Here is a 20,909-nt window from a genome sequence, read left to right as displayed (position 1 = left end):
TTTTTTTAAAATACTGATTCTGGGGATCCCTGGGTCGCGCAGCGGTTTGGCGCCTGCCTTTGGCCCAGGGCGCGATCCTGGAGACCCGGGATCGAATCCCACATCGGGCTCCCGGTGCATGGAGATGGAGCCTGCTTCTCCCTCTGCCTGTGTCTCTGCCTCTCTCTCTCTCACTGTGTGCCTATCATAAATAAATTTTAAAAAATAATGAAAATAAAATAAAATAAAATAAAATAAAATAAAATAAAATAAAATAAAATACTGATTCTGGGTCCTATACCCAGGGATTTTGATTTAATTCATCTGGAGGTTATTTTTTAAAAGCTCTTCCGATGATTCTAATGTGCAGCTGTGATTAAGAACCTTTGATCTGGTCATTAGCTCAGTTTATGCAAGACCTTGACTTTTTGTCATCCTTGTTGGTACTTTCTCCTTTGGGATAGATTGGAAGTGACATGGTGTCTTTCTTAACTATTGCGGGGGGCCTGCAGATGACTAATGAAGCCCTAGATGGGCCCCCCCAACTAGCATAGGCCAATTGACCTCACCCTGGCCTAGTCATTTGGAATCCCACATCAACTGCCAAAAAGCAATCCGTTAATAAATAAGAAGAAGAAGAAAGTATGAGTTACAGAGCATTCATTAAAAGCCAGGTATGATGCTAAGCATTTGTTTGCATGATCTTATTTTAATCCCACAACTGTCCAAGATGGTAAAAAGTACTTGTATTCCCACATTACAGATAATGTGTTACATAGTGAAGAGTTAGCTCAAGATCACAGGTAGAGGTTGGCAAAGGCACTCCTGCCTGCCACCAGAACGTAAGTCATTAATCCCTGTACTAACAAAACTTTACAAATGTGTAATATAGTCCAGCCTATTTCCATTTTCAACACCAGTTTAGATCTCTTGAAAATATGAAGTTACATCCTTCTTCTACATAAATATGATTTTTAAGATATTCTCCTATATTCAAAAATCAAGGTTTGAGGGGATCCCTGGGTGGCTCAGCGGTTTAGCGCCTGCCTTTAGTCCAGGACGTGATCCTGGAGTCTGGGGACCGAATCCCACGTCCAGCTCCCTGCATGGAGCCTGCTTCTCCCTCTGCCTGTGTCTCTGCCTCTCTCTCTCTCTATTATTAATAAATAAATAAAATATTTTTTTAAAAATCAAGGTTTGAGTTACTTTATCTTAGGCTTTTCTAGCTGAAAACAGTTACAGGCTGGAGAGGCTTTATATTATGCATCCGTAACTTCATCTTCCATAATTTATGTCACTTCTTATATATAATAAGATAGGATGTGTGGTAGAGTGACTTAACACATGGGCTTTGGAATCAGGAAGATGTGCTGTGAACACCAGCTCCAGTCTAGTATATACGAATTATGTAACCTTGGACTCCTGCAAATTCTCAATCTCCGCAGTTGTAATATGGAGGTAATAACACCTATGGCACAGTGTTAATGAGAGGAGAAAATTAATAAGAAGGATCTCGGGTGGGACACCTGGGTGGCTCGGGTTGAGCGTCTGCCTTCAGATCAGGGTGTGATCCTGGGATCTGGGATCGAGTTCCACATCAGGCTCCCCGTGGGGAGCCTGCTTCTCCCTCTGCCTGTGTCTCTGCCTCTCTCTGTCTCTGTCTCTGTCTCTCTTTCTCTCTCTCTGTGTCTCAGGAATAAATCAATAAATCTTTAAAAAAAAAAAAAAGAAGGATCTTGGGAAACATACAAAATTAAAATCTTAAAGTAATCCTTAAAAATAAAAGGTAACTAAAAATAAATGAATTTAAATGTATATAGAGTCTTTAGCAGGACAGCAAAGAAGATCAGCAAAAAAAGAATTTAAAACTCTTTACAGGGGATCCCTGGGTGGCTCAGCGGTTTAGCACCTGCCTTTGGTCCAGGGCGCGATCCTGGAGTCTCAGGATCAAGTCCCACATCGGGCTCCCGGCATGAAACCTGCTTCTGCCTCTGCCTGTGTCTCTGCCTCTCTCTCTCTCTCTCTATGTCTATCATGAATAAACAAATAAAATATTTTAAAAATAAAAAATAAAAATAAAACTCTTTACAATAATCATATTATTAGAGGCAGCTTTAGTACTATATCATTCTGTGTAATGTAGAAAAAGAAAATGAGAAAATTTTTAACAATCTAATTCTATCATCTATGGTGTCCTTTAAATCAGAATTCTTAGTGAGAAGAAAAAAGAGACACAGATATAAGATAGAAGAGTTTGAATACCAAAACTTATAGTCCTGAACGTGCATTAGAAATACAGCTGCGGGGGGATCCCTGGGTGGCGCAGCGGTTTGGCGCCCGCCTTTGGCCCAGGGCGTGATCCTGGAGACCCGGGATCGAATCCCACGTCAGGCTCCCGGTGCATGGAGCCTGCTTCTCCCTCTGCCTATGTCTCTGCCTCTCTCTCTCTCTGTGTGTGACTACCATAAATAAATGGAAAAAAAAAAAAATACAGATAACAGAAATACAGCTGGGGCCAGCCCCGGTGGCTCAGCGGTTTAGCGCCGCCTGCGGTCCAGGGCATGATCCTGGAGACCCGGGATGAGTCCCACATCGGGCTCCCTGCATGGAGCCCACTTCTCCCTCTGCCTGTGTTTCTGCCTCTCTCTCTCTCTGTGTCTCTATTAATAAATAAATAATAAAAATCTTATAAATAAATAAATAAATAAATAAATAAATAAATAAATAAATAAATAATTTTCCTGTGTTCACTGAAAAGATTAGAATGGCCTTATGATTAGTATCCCTAATGTTAAGACAGTGGATTTGAAATTCCATTCCCCATTAAGAAACATGCAAGATTAGCATGGACTATTTTGTCATCCTACCAGATAGCAAGGTAAATATCAAGGATTATTAAGGACATGTGAAAAAGACCCAGGAGTCAACTCAAAGACTCTCCTTCTTGGAACAATTTGAGTATCAATAAGGATGCGGTTTGAAGTCCATCAAATGTGTTCATATTCATAATGGTCACTTTTATTTATTTTTTTAAAAGATTTATTTATTTATTTTGAGAAAGAGAGAGAATGATTGAGGGGAGGTGCAGAGGGAGAGGGAGAGGGAGAGAAGCAGACTCCACACTGAGCACAGAGCCTGCTCTGGGGCTCAGTCTCACCACCCTGAAATCCAACCTGAGCCAAAACCAAAAATCAGATATTCAACTAACTGAGCCACCCAGACACTCACTCCCATAATGGTCACTTTTAGAGGACGCTTATCAACAAAATTCATTATTTGAAAACTGATAAGCAAAGAGAAAGAAACAAATGTATATCCTGCCTTTCCTGTACATCCTATGCCACTAGTTAACCAATTAGTATATAAGGTGAATTAATTTCTTTCTTTCTTTCCTTTCATTTTTTCTTTTTTTGTTTGAGAGAGAGAGAAAAAAATCTTTTTTTGGAAACACTGCAGCTAAGAAATGAAGAAGAAATAATAGCCCCGAACTCTACCATTTTGCAATCTCCTAATGAATTCATGAGTCTAGGCACCAAGCATCAGTGACTGGTAATGTCGTAAAGACAATCAGATATTATGTGCCTTCTGATAAAGTAATAAACATCTACTTGTGAAGAACTGGTCAAAAATTTCAAACCTGAATCTAATCAAGACTTTAGATCCAACTATTGATTTATAGGGAAAAAAATTGAACTACACAATGAGGAAGCAGTCACACACAAAAAAAATAAATAAATACAAAGGACCCTGCTTCTTCAACAAATAAATTACAAAAGGACAAAAGAGACAGGGATTTGGCTGGGAAAACCTATAGATTAAAAGAGGCTTAAAAAACTTAACATTTAGCGCCCCTGGGTGGCTCAGTCGGTGACTTGATTTCTGCTCACATCATGATCAGATTCCATGGTCATGGAATCTGGCCCCACATCAGGCTCTGCAGTTCAGTTCAGAGTCTGCTTGTCCCTCTCCCTCTGTTCCCCCCGACCCTACTCTCTTGTGAGTACTATCTCTTTTTCTCAAATAAATAAGTAAACCTTGGGATGCCTGAGTGGCTCAGCAGTTGCGCATCAGCCTTTGGCTCAGGGCATGATCCTGGGATCTGGGATCGAGTCCCGCATCGGGCTCCTTGTGGGGAGCCTGCTTCTCCCTTTGCCTGTATCTCTGCCTCTCTCTTTCTCTGTGTGTCTCTCATGAATAAATAAATAAAATCTTTAAAAATAAATAAATAAACCTTAAAAAAAAAAGTTAAAGAAAAAAAATCACCTAGTGTGATGGTTAATTTTATGCTTTGACATGATACCCAGACAGTTGATCAAATACCAGTCCAGATGTTGTTGTGAAGGAATTTTTTAGACAAGATTATCATTTAAGTTAGTAGAGCATATGACTCTTGATCACAGGGTTGTGAGTTCGAGCCCCACATTGGATACAGAAGTTACTTAAATAAAACTTTTAAAAAATGAATAGATTTTGAGTAAAGCAGATCAACCCCCATTATATGGTGGGCCTCAACCAATCAGTTAAAGGTTTTAAGAGAAAAAGACTGAGGTTCCCCCCAAAAGATGGAATTCTTTCAGGTTGCCTTTAGACTTGAGCTAAATATCAAATCCCCTGTGTTTCTAGCTTGCTGGACTGCCCTGCAGACTTTGGACTTATCAAGACTCCATAATTGCTCTCTCTTATATAAACTCATGTAAAATCTGTGCTGTTACAAAGCAGAGTAGTGATTATCCTTGTGAAGGGTGGTAATGATGGTAGTGATGTACAATATTATAAATACTATTACTATAATAATAATATAAATAGTATAAAAAGGGACGCTTGTGTAGCTCAGCGGTTGAGCCTCTGCCTTTGGCTTACGTCATGATCCTGGGGTCCAGGGATTGAGTCCTACATCAGGCTCCCTGCAAGGAGCCTGCTTCTCCTTCTGCCTGTGTCTCTGCCTCTCTCTCTCTCATGAATAAATAAATAAAATATTTTTTTAAATTCTAAAAAAAGTATTAAAGTACTGTATTTACTATTTATTTATAGCATATACAGTACATATTTACTACATATAATAATTTTTACTACATACATATGTGTATATATAGTAATTTTTTTTTTTAGAAAGAGAGAGAGCACACACACGTGGTGAGGAGGGGCAGAGGGAGAGAGAGAGGGAGAGAATCTTAAGCAAGCTCCATGCCCAGCATAGAGCCTGACACAGGGCTCCTTCTCACAACCCTGAGATCATGACCTGAGCTGAAACCAAGAGTTGGACACTTAACTGACTGAGCCACCCTGGTGCCCCAGTAATTATTTTTTAAAGGGAGGACTAAGTGGCTAATAGAACTTAAAAATCAGAGGTTAGCTCTTTCAAGCATTAGGCATGAATGGATCCTAGGGCCAATAGATCATTATTTTGAAAAGCTGAGATGCCAAAGGAAAGAATAAGATAAAACTATTGCTTTAGGGTAGAGAGCACTCAGAAAACAAAAACAAAAACTGTGGAGAGAAATTCTTGACATATTTGAAAGCCTGGAAATTTTGAAAAGCAATTTGACTGTATCTCGGTAGATAAATTCCTACAATGCAGCAATTCCAACTCTAAGTCAGCATGATAAAATCTCAAACATAGGCATAGAAAGACTTATACAAGGATGTTGTACTAAAAAGCATGTAAATTAGAAACAACGGAAATTGTTCACCAGTGGGGGAGTAAATAGATGAAATGTGATATGTGGGCCTGTCATACAGTTAATTAGTACCAACAGTTAAAAATGAGCTAGGGGGGCCTCGCTGGCTGGGTAGGTAAAGGATGTGGAGCCTACTTAAAAAAAAAAAAAAAAAAGGTTAAAAATTAATTAATTAAAAATAAATAAAAATGAATGATATTAATTCTCCTATGAAATACATATTAAGTACCTACCAAATGCCAAATACTGTACTAGGTTCTGGGGATTTAGAGATAAGCAAGCCAAAAACTTTGCCTTCAGGGAGCTTACAACTAGATCTGCATGTACCAGCACAAAGGGCAGAAATATCATGTGGAGAGAAAGGAAGGAAAAATGTAGGTTGTAAAACATGAACTGTATAGGTTCTTAAGTTTTCCACTAAAAAATCCTACATATTATTTAGGTATACACACATGTAAATGTATAATTTAATAACTTTAGAGAACACGTAGAAAAAAACATACGTAATAGGGTTGCTTCTGGGAAGGGAAAGAAGGGAATAGGACTGAGGATGTGAGTCAAAGAGAACTTCAACTTTATCTGTAACTTTTTTTTTTTAATTTTTCATTTTTTTTTGAGTAAGCTCTATGCCCAATGTGGGGCTTGAACTCATACCCCTGAGTTAAGGAGCTGGATACTCTACCGACTGAGTCAGCCAGGTGCCCCTATAACTTTTCTTTTTATTAGAAAAAAGATAAGTCAGTGTATCATAATAGTGACAATGGTCACTGCTGGGTATTGGAAACATCTGTAATCTGCTATAATCATCTCTGTACTTTATTTTTTACTTTCTCCAAACTAAAGAACCTATGGCAAGGGAATTTAGAATTTCAAGGAGAAGTTACAGGGAACAGACCTTATAGAGAAAAGTCCTGGATGAGTTGGTTTCAAACTAGAAATAAAGGCAATACCTCTTCTTTTGGGATAGAAGGGCAGAAGAAGCAATGGATAAAGGAAAATAGAAAAGACTGAGGAAAGGAATAGGAAATTGAAGATTTTCAGATGGCCTTGAACTTCTCAGAAAAGCAGGAGGCAAGATCATTGGAGATCAAGGGCAAGGGAAGATTAAGCAGTAACTTTCAAAAATATGAAAAACATTTTTAAACAACCAAGATAGGAAAGTCATTAGTGAATCTCCAAGAGAGTAATAAAAAGAGTATAGAACCAGAGGAAGTCTGGTAGCATAAATTTTTAGTGAACTGAATCAGATTGGTTTCGTGTCTTTAGCAAAACTTGATAGCCTAGGAGAAAAGAGAGAAATTAATTGGCAGTGAACACAATTTAGGGAATGATGTGATGGGCACTTGGTGAAAACATAAAGAAAGAGGTGAGGTATACTAGAATGATCATTAAAGCAACCTTTAAAGTTCTCAATTTGTTAGGATGCTCAGGTGGCTCAGAGGTTGAGCATCCGCCTTTGGCTCAGGGATCAAGTCCCATATTGGGCACCCTACATGGAGCCTGTTTCTCCCTCTATCTGTGTCTCTGCCTCTCTTTCTGTGTCTCTCATGAATACATAAATAAAATCTTAAAAAAAAAAAGTTCTCAATTTGAGGGTCAGGTTGAATGGAGGAAAAAACATGTGGAGAAAACTTCGGTTCTCTTGGATTAGAAGTTGGCAAGGGCACGGCACACACTTCAACTATTTTGTTCCCGAGCCATTGGCGGACAGCACTAATTGATCTTGGCACCCTTTCTTACCAAAACTAGACACGAGCCCCAAACTCTCCTCAATTCAGGGTTCCAGGGAGCTTGTCCCAGTCGCAGAGAGTGGACACCCCATGTGAAAACCACTGGACAGACCTGCACTGGACAGCAGTTTCAACCCAGTCAGGAAGCATGTCAGATTAATCTTTGAAATCTCCAAGGGCTGGAAGTGGCACACAATAAACTCTCACTCAATAAATAATTATGGAAAGAAGGAAGGGAAGAGGTGGGAGAAAAAGAACGAGAGAACAGAGTCCCCAATGTAAACAAAGAACAGATTCAAGAGAAATGAAAGAAAAGTGAAGGAAGGTCAGTTGGGTTCAGAACGGAGAGCTCAAAACTGGTGACCTCAGGACGCCTGGGTGGCTCAGCAGTTGAGCGTCTGCCTTTGGCTCAGGGCGTGATCCTGGGGTCCTGGGATGGAGTCGGGCATTGGGCTCCCCACGGGGAGCCTGCTTCTCCCTCTGCCTGTGTCTGCCTCTCTCTGTCTCTCATAAATAAGTAAATAAAATCTTAAAAGAACAAAAACAAAAACAAAACTGGTGAGGTGGCACTGTTTCAGTAGTCAAAAAACATTAGAGGTTTGCCTCTTGTAAGGAATGAATGAAATATAAAATACTGTTAAACCCTAATTCTGTTTTCTTCTGTGAAGTCTTCTTATTTTTTTTTTAAGATTTTATTTATTTATTCATGAGAGACAGAGAGAGAGAGAGGCAGAGACATAGGCATGGGAGGAGCAGGCTCCCATGGGGAACCCGATGTGGGACTCCATCCCAGGACCCCAGGATCATGACCTGAGTCAAAGGCAGATGCTCAACCACTGAGCCACCTAGGTGTCCCCTCATTTCTTTTAAAGAGCTCCCCTATAAGGTAGCTTAGGAAAGGTGAAATGCTACAACTGAACTTTTTCTTTAGGCAGAATTTTTTTTTTTTTTTTTTTTTAAGTAATCTCTATGCCCAATGTGGGACTCAAACTCCACCCCAGATCAGGAGTCCCCTGCACTTCCAAATGAGCTAGCCAGGGGCCCCTGCAGAGCACTCTGAATAAACTTACCACCTAAACATTTAAAAATCAAAAGCTCAGTAATGTTTTGTTTTGCTTACATAATATGGATTTTTATGAGGAAAAAATGCTTTCTGTCACTGCTGCAGAACTGTAGAATTTTCAGTTGACAAAAGTATGGGATTTTTGTGTTGTTGTTTTCCGTAGGAAGCGTGAAAATCTAGCTGAAGTCTGGTAGAATAGGGAATGTGGGGGAAATATTTCTTATTTTTCTGAAACTTATTTTATTTTATTTTTAAATATTTTATTTATTTATTCATGAGACACACACACACACAGAGGCAGAGACACAGGCAGAGGGAGAACCAGGCTCCTCGCAGGGAGCCTGATGCAGGACTCGATCCCTGGACCCGGGATCACACCCTGAGCAGAAGGCAAATGCTTAACCATTGAGCCACCCAGCCGTCCCTGAAACTTAGTCTAAAAAGAAAATTGAAGCTATCTAGTTGTCTGAATTTTTCAACCATTGAAAATTCTGTAATAAATTATGGCTGCAAAAATGTTTTTAGGAATACCATCTTAACATTTACCTGCAAATAGAATTAACTGCTTTTCTCTCCATGTCATAACTTGAGTTAGTCTAGCATGGTTGTCCTCTAACAGGGTCATTTATGGAAAGATCAGATGTTTTCCTTTGTTTTTCTGTCCAAACTACCTGACACTTTGTCCTCACCAACGCTTCTTATCCACTACCTCACCTGTGATGGAACCATAACTTTGTCTGTGGATGTCAACCCCATACAACTTGAGCATGGAGGTAAATCCTTAGGAAATATGTGCAAATTATTTAAAATAAAGGCATATAAAAAAATAAAATAAAGGCATATATGTACTTTTGGAATCAAATATTGGAATGGAATATTATTGGGTCTTAAAAAGGAAGGAAATTCTGACACATGCAACAATATGGATGAAACTTGATGACATGATGCTAAGTATCAAACACAAAAGGCCACATATTGTACAATTCCACATATATGGGATACATAGAGTGCTCAAATGCATGGAGATGGAAAATATAATAGTAGTCACCAAAGACAGGGGAGAGGGGAAAAGAGAGTTATTGTTTAATAAACATGGTTTCAGCATGGGAAGATAAAAACTTCTGAAGAGAAATGATATGGATTCACAGCAGCGTGAATGCATTAGTGCCACCAAACTATACACCTAAAAGTCGCCAAAATGGTAAATTTTATATAGTTATATATAATTGACCACAATAAAAGTAAATAACATAAAGGTATCTTCAACTATATCTTCAAAAAAAGGGAAGCTGTGGCTGATTTTGACTCATTGTAATAAAAAGGAAATAGAAGGTAGGTTTTTTCCTCATGACAACATTGTTAACCTCAAGATAAATACATTTACTTTAAATGGTCATTAATCTCTTGGCCCCAAATTCACTGAATAGCACAGTTAATAAGAAAATACCATTTGAGGGGCCTGGGTGACTCAGTCAGTTAAGTGACTGACTGCCTTCAGCTCAGGTCAGAATCCCAGGGCACTGGGATCAAGCCCTGCTTTGGGCTCCCTGCTCAATGGGGAGTCTGCTTCTCCCTTTCCCTCAGCCCCTCCCCCTTGCTTATGCTTTCTTTATCTCTCTCTCAGATAAGTAAGTAAAATCTTTAAAACAAGAAAAGAAAAGAAAATGCAATTTGAGTGTGAGATAAAAAGGAAAAATGATGATGGATACTCCACATCTTCAATAATAGTGCAACTGGTGCACTTGGAAGCTTTGCAGGAATTAGACTGGAATTAGACTGAAACTTTATGATCTTTGGTTTGAGAAGACTTTTTTTTTTTAGTCAATAACTTATAATATTTATTTTGGTCATTAGGGAAAATTAAAGGTAGAAAGATTTAAAAAGGGAATTTTTTTAACATGGAGATTATTAAGATATAGCAGCATGATACATTTAGGCAAGGATAGAAAAGTAAACTATATTAATGTGTTTGTGTTCCGTTTTCTTAACCTAAAATTATTCCACATATAAAAAGATTCCCAATTATGTCAATAACTGTAGGAAACTGATAACTACTTAACCTCCCCTTCTACTCTCCACCCCCACAAAAAATAAAATAAAATCTGAGCCACTAGCTGCACAGTGCTCTCAGCTGCTTTGTTACTTTGAGAAATGCAGAGGGTCGGTGGAAATTATCCTGTAATGAGCAATCCATCTGGCTGCACCTAAAAATGGAATAAAAATGCCACCCTTGACTTTTCCATGGTAGTAAATTAAAGCCTAATGTATAGTTCTAATTGCTAACATTTTCTCTCTAATTATGGTTCAGTTTGGCTAGGATTTCCGACAATCCCCTTGTTCCCCTAAAGCAAACACCAGAGAATGTTCTAACCCCACTGGTGGCATTTATTAATAACCCCCTTGACAGATGAAAAAAATCATTATTCTATATTAGACAGGAAAAGATTTTCCTAGTGAAAGCTAATTGATAAAAACCCCATTCAGACACTATAGAGGAATTAATTTTAGAGAGGGAAAAATACAATAGTGTTAAATAAAAACAGACTCATTCATCATATAACGCTGCCTGGGCACTGTTTGGGGTACCAGCTAGGGGAAAAAAAACTTGATAAATATATGAAAAAATATCCATGTATACTCATATATTAGGATGAAGAGATGAGACGAAGAGAGCTCTCTTGTGAAGGATTCTTACTTTGTGCCTCCATGAAAGAGATAAGATGCGATAAGTTGGTTTCTCTGTATGGCAAATACAAACACACACACACAAAATTGTTGCGAATGTTTCCACATGCTTCTATTTAATCTCTTTCTTTCTTATTAAAAAAAGGCATTATTCCTTTTAAACTAACGTACAAATACATGCTAAATACAAATCAGTATTTATCTATAGGTCTAGGTCTCATCAAACAGTATACAGTGTTCTGAGTGACAATTAATAATTCAAAAATACTAAACAAAAGTGAGATTTCTGATATATTGAGAGGAGGCATGTTAGAAAAAAGAAACTCACTGAAAAAGATTATTTCTGAAAGCTACACTCCAAAGTATGCCAAGAGAAAATAGAAATACAAGTTTACAAAGCAAAGCAGTGGTGGTCAAGGGAAGGGGCGGGGGTAGGGGATGGGAAGGGGTGGAAGCAGTGACCTCGGTACAAGCTACCAGCGAGGTCTATAGAGTGGGAGCCTAACGTTAAAACCAACTAAACTCTGCCCTTATTTATCTAACCAGTAAATATTGTCATATTTACCAACTAATCTGCCCTTTAGTATCATCACGCCCTGACCATTCCAAACAATGTCAGGAGTAAAATACTCCTCTCTGCAAAAATCCTGTTTGTCTAAGTTCTAAACAATTTCTGTGGTTTCTGTTAAATTTTAATAATATTTAATAATATTAAGTGTTAACATTTCAAGTTAGCACATTTTTTATTTCTTAGGCCTTATAATCAAGCAAGCTACTGAAAGCTAATTTGGAAAACTGCCAAGGGCACTGTACCTGGACTCACAGACTCAGCTTCAAGTGTTTGTTACTGTGACAAATAGGTAAGTTTAATATCTCCTCTTTTGTCAAAAAAAAAAAAAGTATTAATGTGTTTTAAAATTATTAATCTGGAGACGCTTATGTGGCCCAGTTGGTTAAGCCTCTGCCTTTAGCTCAGGTCATGATTCAGGTGGGGTCCTGGGATAGACCCTCAGATCCTGGCTCCCTGCTCAGCGGGGAGTCTGCTTCTCCCTCTGCCCCTCCCCCACCATGCACTTGCTGGCATGCTCTCTCTCTCTCAAATAAATACATAAATAAATAATCTATTTTTTCATTTTTGTATTTTTATTTATTTATATGAGAGAGACAGAGCACGATGGAGGCTCCATCCCAGAACCCTGAGATCCTGACCTGAACCTAAGGCAGCTACTTAACTGACTGAGCCACCCAGGTGCCCCTCATTTTTTATTCTAATCTTTATTTTATTTACAATCATTTTTCCTTTACTTGCACAGCTGTAAGTACAAAATGTGATAAAAGAAAATATTCAGTGTCTATGTTTCTTTTCTGGACATTATTATTACTTCAGTTTATGATTTTTATAAAACATAATTTTGTGGGATGCCTGGGTAGCTCAGCCATTAAGCTACTGCCTTGGCCCAGGGCGGGATCCTGGAGTCCCAGGATCAAGTCCCACAGTGGGCTCCCCGCAGGGAGTCTGCTTCTCCCTCTGCCTGTGTCTCTACCTCTCTTTCTCTCTGTGTCTCTCATGAATAAATAAATAAAATCTTTAAAAAAATAAAAAACATAATTTTGTTGTATAAGACAAGGAAAGTGTTAAAAAAAAAAGATGATCTTCTTTAGGTACCAAATATACTATGTGCTCTACTAAAGTGAAGAAAATAAATTATATTATCTGAATGAGGAGATAAGGTCTTCTGCTTAATCAAATAATCTAGCTAATGGTTTTCTAATAGTGTCAATTCTTATAAAATGATAATGAAAAGCAAAACTCAAATAAAATTAGATTGTGTCCAAATCAATCTTTGATAATTAGAAAGGTCTTACAATGAAAAAATTATTATTATGATCAGTGATCATATGAATTATTGTAAATGTATGCAGGAATGCTCGCTCACTAGTGGAAGCACTTGATAAGACTCAGATAAGTAGTAGAACATTAAGGAGTTAAAAAGAAGGCTTTTAGTGAATGTTGCTTATTTTATACTTCCATCTCTCAAAGACTATAAAAGTCGTTTACAGTTTACTGTGATCAATCTCAAAATTTTCAGGTCCTTAAAATACAATTTTATTAAAAAAAACATATTGTCATATTTACCATTGTTCCCACTTAGATTTATATGTTTCATGAACTAAATAATATTTTAGGTCTTTTGTAAAACAAAAGACTTGGTCCCTCCAAGTCAGCTGGTTAGATAAATTTTTCTTTATGCAACTTTTTGTGGACTCATGCCAGGGTAAAGATTCCTGAAACACTCCTGGGTAAGTCTATGAGGCAAAATAACTGCAATGTGAAATTACAGACTATTTGATGAAAAGATATCAGTGCTCTGCCATTCAGATCTCTTTGAATTTACTTTTCAATTGTTGCTGAAAACCAGTTCCTACTGGTCAAGGGTAGGCTGTGGACCTTGATCAGGTTTTCACAACCCACTTCTATTTTCTACCCCAGTAGCCTCAGGCACAAATAGGCACCTACAGGTTCATTTGGGCATCAATGGAGTGGCATAAAGCTCAATATTCATGCTGAAGCTGCATTAGCTACACAAATCTGACATCCTGTCAACACATTGACCCAAATTTGTATATGCAAAGGTTTGCCTTCGCAACCTTGGCAGCTATCTAAGGGGATCTCCTCTGAAAGGAAGCCCATTCCTTGGGGGAGGAGATGCTTCCTCAAAACCCAGTCTTTATCAAATTTCTCACTTAAAGAGACATTCATTGCGTTTCGTCCAGAAGTAAAAATGTGAATGAACTGGAATTCACAAGTTTCCATAAATTGTAGCACATGGTTTTTACTGCAACTTTTGCTGGCTATGAAGAAAACAACAGCTTCAGTCAAAATTAAAATTATCATTCAGCAATTGGGTAACACTCCGTCAGGCCCCCAACTAAGCACTATGGCTCTAAGGAAAAGCACCTGGCAGGTACTCACCAAGACAGGTTCCTATGAATAAACACAATTGCCTATATGCGTATGAACTGAAACTATCATTAAAACTCTAAGGGTAAAAAAATAAATAAATAAAAAATAAAACTCTAAGGGTGGGGCAGCCCAGGTGGCTCAGTGGTTGGGAGGCTACCTTCAGCTCAGGGCATGATCCCGGGATCCCGGGATCGAGTCCTGCATTGGACTCCCTGCATGGAGCCTACTTCTCCCTCTGCCTCTGTCTCTGCCTCTGTGTGTGTGTGTGCCTCTCATGAATAAATAAATAAAATCTTAAAAAAAAAAAATAAGACTCTAAGAGTGGTAAATTCCAAGTGAGTGGCATAAAAAATAAATGTTATACAAGCTCCTAGAAAGAGAAATCTATAAAACCAGGGGCACCTGGGTGACTCAGTCGGTTAAGCATTCCTTCTGCTCAGGTCATGCATGATCCAGGGTTCCTGGGATGGAGTCCCAGGTTGGGTCAGGCTCCCTGCTCAGCGGGGAGTCTTCTTCTCCCTCTGCCCCTCCCCCTTGTTCATGTTCTCTGTCTCTTTCTCTCTCAAAAAAATAAATAAAATCTTAAAAAGAAAAGAAATCTCAAAAAATAAAAAAGGGGAAATCTCGGCAGATTGGAGGAGCAGGTGGGCAGGTTCTCATGCTTTAAAATGAGTCTTGGATGAATCTGAATGTTAAATAGTTGGTGTACAGTATGAACTATACAAGCTTTATGAAAAGTAAGACTTTTGAGTGGACAATAGCATATGCCTCCTTAGCATGTTAGAGTATGGTATCTTTCTATTTAATGCGAATACTACTATGCTGAATCATATTCAGTTCCCAGGTCCTAAGATTTCCCAGTCATTTTCAGCTATTCTTCAGATTTTCTCTCATAGAGCGAAATATTCTGTATCTTCCACTCTAAGAACAGTTACTCCACCATCTTACCTGGACATTAAGTGGCAATGTTCCTTTTTTGCCTTCCACAAGTAGAGCATGCCTCTTCATCCACCACCCTGAAGAGGTTGACATGTTCCTTAAGTCACTTCTAGATCAACCCTCATCATCCTCCTCCACCTTGAAAATTGTGAAGTTTATGCCATCTTGTCTTGCCACCTTTTCCCCTGTTGCCCCTGCCACTAACCACCCTCCAGTACTTTGTTCCAAGTATCTTTGGATCCCAGCCCCTGCGGTCCTTCAGTGACTCCTGGAACCTACTGATCTCTCCGACCTCAGTGACCTTTACTGTTACTACTGCCTTTTCTTTACATTCATGCAATGAGTCCTAATTTTTAGAATCCTGTTTATAATTTTTATTACCTTGTCAAGAAAATACACCTAGGAGTCATTTGCCATCACTCAATAAGACTCAGTATCTAAGAGTAAGTAAGTGAATGTGACAACAATAAGTATGATCTCCACGTATATCTCTTTTGATGTATGAATCACACACCTACCACAGAGCATTCCTGAATGAATGATTGTGCAGTCTTTGTAAAAGTTACCAGTGACAATTTTGTTATTGTCCTATTCCTCTAAGATAAATGCTTGGGGGCTGTGCTTCCAAATTTAGAATTTCTGTGCAATTTTTTATTACTAAAAACTTAGTAACTACTAAAGCAAAACTAGTGAATATTAAAATTATTTATTGCTGGCTACTAATACAATGGCTTTTTAGTGACTAATTAAGTCGAGCTTATGTATGTCTAAAGCCATTAATTGGGATCTCTGGCCACATTTAAGCCACAGCATGGTGGTTACCAGGAGTGGGAGAGAGATAAGGTTTGAACTCAGAAGATCAGAGTTTAATTCCCAGAACTGCCACTTAATGGCACTGTGACCTCTGACAAATCATTTCTCAGTGTTCCTATCTGTAAAGTAGGGATAATAATAATATTAGCTCAGATCACTGAATGCTATCAAAAGAGGAACTACAGGGGCAGCCCAGGTGGTTCAGCGGTTTAGCGCCACCTTCAGCCCAGGGCATGATCCTGGGGATGCAGGATCGAGTCCCACGTCAGGCTCCTGCATGGAGCCTGCTTCTCCCTCCCTCTGCCTGTGTCTCTGCCTATCTCTCTCTCTCTCTCTCTCTCTCTCTCTGTGTGTTTCTTATGAATAAATAAATAAAATCTTAAAAAAAAAAAAAAAGGAAATACATGTGATAGGGTACCTGGGTGGCTCAGTCGGTTAAGCGTCTGCCTTTGGCTCAGGTCATGATCCCAGGGTCCTGGGATCCAGTCCCACATAGGGCTCCCTGCTTCTCCCTCTCCCTCTGCTGCTCTCCCTGCTTGTGCAATCTCTCTCTCTCTCTCTCTGTCAAATAAATAAATAAAATATTGTTTTTGAAAAAAAGGAAATAGATGTGACAATAGTTGATAAGTTTTAACAAATATTAGTTGTTATTTCACAGTATTTTACTAAATAAAATTCATCATAGTGTGATCTCCTGGCCAGACTGCCTGGATTTAAGTCCCACATACCCCAGGTACTAGATTTCTGACCATGGGAGGCCTTTACCTTCTCTGAACCTTAGTTTCCTCCTCTGAGGGACAGTACCTATGTCATAGAGTGTTGTGAGACTTTAAGTGACAAATAATGCAAGCCCTTAAAACACCATCTGGAAAACTGTGGAATACTAACAAATGTTCATCCATTCACTCATTTATTCCACAACTGTTTTTTTGAGTGCCTACTCCATGCCAGACTTATTCTAGGACTGGGAATACAGTTATAGAATACAAGAACCAAAAAAGTCCTCACCCCCATATAGCATATATCTTTGCTGGGGTAAGGAAGGTTTTATTATTATTGCAAATAACAAAATGAATGTATTTGGATGTGATACATGCTATGAAGAAAGAAAATGTGCAAGATGCTATGGGATGACTTAGGATTTCTGTTACTATTAATCAGAAACTGAGTTACTATTACCATTAGTATTACTACCATGCCTCTTCCTTCTATAATTTCTATTTTTTAAAAGATTTATTTATATATTTTAGAGAGTGAGTGGGGGAAGGGGCAGAGAGGGACAGAAAATCTTTAAGCAGACTCCCTTCTGAGCAAGGAGCCCAATGGGGCTCTATCCCAGGACCCATGAGATTATGACCTGAGCTGAAATCAAGAGTCAGACACTCAACCAACGGAGCCACCCTGGTGCCCCTTAATCTTTCCTTCTATATCTACACTGTGGAGGCACTTCTTTCTCATGCACATGCTCCACTTTGGCTTAGAGAGATATAAACACTTTTAAGGCATTTCCCTTCTTAGAAACACATAAGAACAATAACATCCCTAAACAGTACTGGAAATCTGTGCGCCACGTGATGAAATTACAGTTTGTAGTCAGAGAAATGGACAGAGAACTCAACTTTACTTACACTAGGATTCTGAAAGTCAGTCTCTTATATATGGGGCTCCAATATTTTTCAAATCAATACATGTTCATTATGCAACTACTGCATGAAAGTCCCCACAGGAGACATAAAGTGATAAAAGAAAATAATTCCTTCAACAAGAAATTAATAATCAAGTTGGAAAAGAAAAGATAGTACTATATTTGAAGCTAAATAACCTAAAAGATTTTTTTTTTTAATTTATTTATGATAGTCACACAGAGAGAGGGAGAGGCAGAGACACAGGCAGAGGGAGAAGCAGGCTCCATGCACCAGGAGCCCGACGTGGGATTCGATCCCGGGTCTCCAGGATCACGCCCTGGGTCAAAGGCAGGCGCCAAACCACTGCGCCACCCAGGGATCCCAACCTAAAAGATTTTAATTACATTTCAAAACAACAATAAGGGGGCGCCTGGGCAACTCAGTTGGTTAAGCATCTGCCTTCAGCTCAGGTCATGATCCAAAAATCACTAATTACCAAACAAATCATTTGAATAGGTTAGTTCAGAGGAGAGAATGACATCTTTAACTTAAGTAGGAAGGAAAACTGACATTTGAAAAACTGAAAAAGAGAGTATTTCAAGTGGAAGGAATAGTTTAAACAAATGTCTGTTGACATCTGAGTGTAAATACATTCCAACAGGAGGGAGTAAAACTATTTGCCTATAGAAGAATTCAGAAGGGTTAGAAATTGTGGCTCTAAGGCAGTATCAGAATCTAGAAGAAAAATAATATGAATGGAGTAAAAGTTCATATACAATAAAAATCTACACCTAGAGAATGTTTATTTCGTCTGTCTATAATGGAAATAAAGGATGTGAAAAAGAAAAGTGAGTCGAGGGCAGCCCGGGTGGCTCAGCGGTTTAGCGCCGCCTTCAGCCCAGGGCCTGATCCTGGAGACCTGGGATCGAGTCCCACGTCGGGCTCCCTGCGTGAACCCTGCTTCTCCCTCTGCCTGTGTCTCTGCCTCTCTTTCTCTCTGTGTCTCTCATGAATAAATAAATAAACAAAGTCTTAAAAATAAATAAATAAATAAAAGTGAGTCAAGCCGGAGAGCAAAGGGGAAATATATCAAGAGATTCTTGTACACCTTAAGGTAGAATATTGTGTTGCCACAAAGTGGTCCTTAGGAAGACTTTGCAGACACCTCAGGAAATGTTTGTGATACTGTGTTACATGAACAAATCAAACTTGCTATGGGTCTCTACTATCAATTAAAAATAGCTCTATGCATGTTAATGAAGAAATTATTTACATAGGCTATTAAAAAGGGTTAAGGGAAACCAACAAGGGATGGTGAGGAGCCACTGGGCTGCATCAGTGAAAAGCCAAATTCTGTCCTAGAGTGAAAGAAGACAAGGAGTGGCTGGGATAACCGGTTGGCCGCGGGTGGGGGTGGGGTGGAGTGTGGGAAGCTCAGCTGCAGAAGCTGTGGCCTTAGGTAGAGTAGTGCAGCCACTGCTACCCATGGGTGGCACAGAGGGTGCCAGGAGAGCAAACACTCTGACTTCTCTCTCCTCTGGCCGTGTGATCTTCTGCTGATGCCTCCTATTCATAGCTCCCAAAGAGAAGCCATCCAACAAGGAATCTGAATAATGTAGTTTGCAGAGGTCAGCCTCCATCTCCCTCCCAGGCAAGGAATGGAGGAAATGGAGAAAAGTAGAGAATGAATGCAGAGGGGAAATATGTGTATGTGTCTCTAAGCATGTGCACAAGTGTAGATGTGAATACAGTGCTTTGTGGGTGGAATAGAGGAATTGAGGGGCAAATAATATGAAGGCAAGAAAATCAATTAGCAAGACAATGCAGCAGGGCCACTTTATTACATTTGTGGGACGTTGTGGGACTCTTCCTGCAGTAAAAAAAAAAAAAAAAAAAAAAAACTTTAAAATTCCATTTTAGGGACACCTGGGTGACTCAGCGGTTGAGCGTCTGCCTTTGGCTCAGGGTATGACCCTGGGGTCCGGGATAGAGCCCCACATCAGGCTCCCTGCATGGAGCCTGCATCTCCTTCTGCCTGTGTCTCTGCCTCTCTGTCTCTCTCATGAAAGAATAAATAAAATCTTTTAAATTAATTAATTAATTAATTTAAAAAACAAAATTCCATTTTATAATTACATCAATATAAGGAAAAATATAATCCATTCTGGATTATATCAAATTTTTTTCTGATTAAAAAAAATGTTTAACATTTTCATAGATCCCTAAAATTATGTCTACATGCACTGTATCCACCATGTCAAATGGTGCAGTAGGTCCTGGCCTGCAGAAGATCAGACCTGACCTGAATAGTGGAGTTCTGATAGAGAACAGAAAAGACATTCAAAATAGTTTGTGAAGGGCTTATTTACAAAGCTAATTTACCAGAGGCTGGGAAAAAGCTGCAGAGGAAATGTCCTCAGGAGGAATAGTGGCTTTGACTTGAGGAACCCAGTTGGCCTGGGATCACATTGCAGGGAAGAAGCCACGATTATAAATACCCTGGCTTTATTTTTCTCCTCTCCTTCCCATTGACTTAAGCCAAGCAGAAACCAAGGTCATGATCACCACTGATGCTGTTCACACATACTCATTTCCCAAGGCAGAGCACTGTTGGAAGGGCACATCTATCAGACCCATTGGAAGCTATGGACACAGGTGGCCTCTCTAGCATGGGGTTGGGCTATTGGTTTTTGGTATCAGAATCACGGAGAATGTTTCTTAAATAAGATTATTGCTCCCAGCCCCCACCCCACTCCCCTGGCCTGAGTTTCTGATTCAGTAGGTCTGGAAGTAGGTCTACGGGTTCCAAGAACTTATAGTCCTAATAAGTTCCCAGGTGATGTTGATACCATTGATTTAAGGAGCACACTTTGAGAACCATTATCCTAGTGGGTTCTTCATAGACTCTTCAACCATACATATTGTGGTTGATCACTGTAACTTCAAGCACCTAGAACAAAGCTCAATAACATAACAGATACTGAATAAATATCTGATTACTAAATGAATAATTGGGATGCCTGGATGGTTCAGCAGTTGAGCAACTGCCTTTGGCTCTGGGCGTGATCCTGGGGTCCAGGATCCAGTCCCACATCGGCCACCCTGTGAGGAGCCTGCTTCTCCCTCTGCCTGTGTCTCTGCCTCTCTCTCTGTATCTCATGAATAAATAAATAAAATCTTAAAAGAAAAAGAACAATTAACTTAAATAAAACCTAATCAAAGCAAATTCTCCTGACTCAGTCATCTATAAAGCACTCAACAATCCATGACATAGATTGAGATGATGGCCAAACGAAAGATCTGAGATTCTGGGTGGCATCTTATAATTCAGGGCTCTGTCCTGGGCCACTTCAAATCTTCTCACATGTCAGAAAGGCCTATTTACTATGTTAGCATGATGCTTCAAATATTTTATTCAGTGTGAATAACATA

The 20,909-nt window shown here is 39.2% G+C and overlaps 1 long non-coding RNA gene across 1 annotated transcript in view; it reads left to right on the top strand.

The window, feature by feature from the left end:
- Nucleotides 1–381: 381 nt before the first annotated feature.
- The window catches only part of LOC140639405 (uncharacterized), a 47,372-nt gene continuing 26,844 nt past the window's right edge, over nt 382–20,909 (top strand). Inside the window, exons 1-2 of the long non-coding RNA XR_012036138.1 lie at nt 382–653; nt 11,890–11,995. This is a non-coding gene — a long non-coding RNA (uncharacterized lncRNA). The remainder of the gene's footprint in view (nt 654–11,889; nt 11,996–20,909) is intronic.

Source organism: Canis lupus, chromosome 9, assembly GCF_048164855.1.
Source record: "Canis lupus baileyi chromosome 9, mCanLup2.hap1, whole genome shotgun sequence".
Classification (NCBI taxonomy): domain Eukaryota; kingdom Metazoa; phylum Chordata; class Mammalia; order Carnivora; family Canidae; genus Canis; species Canis lupus.
This window is presented reverse-complemented; position numbering and strand designations above follow the sequence as displayed.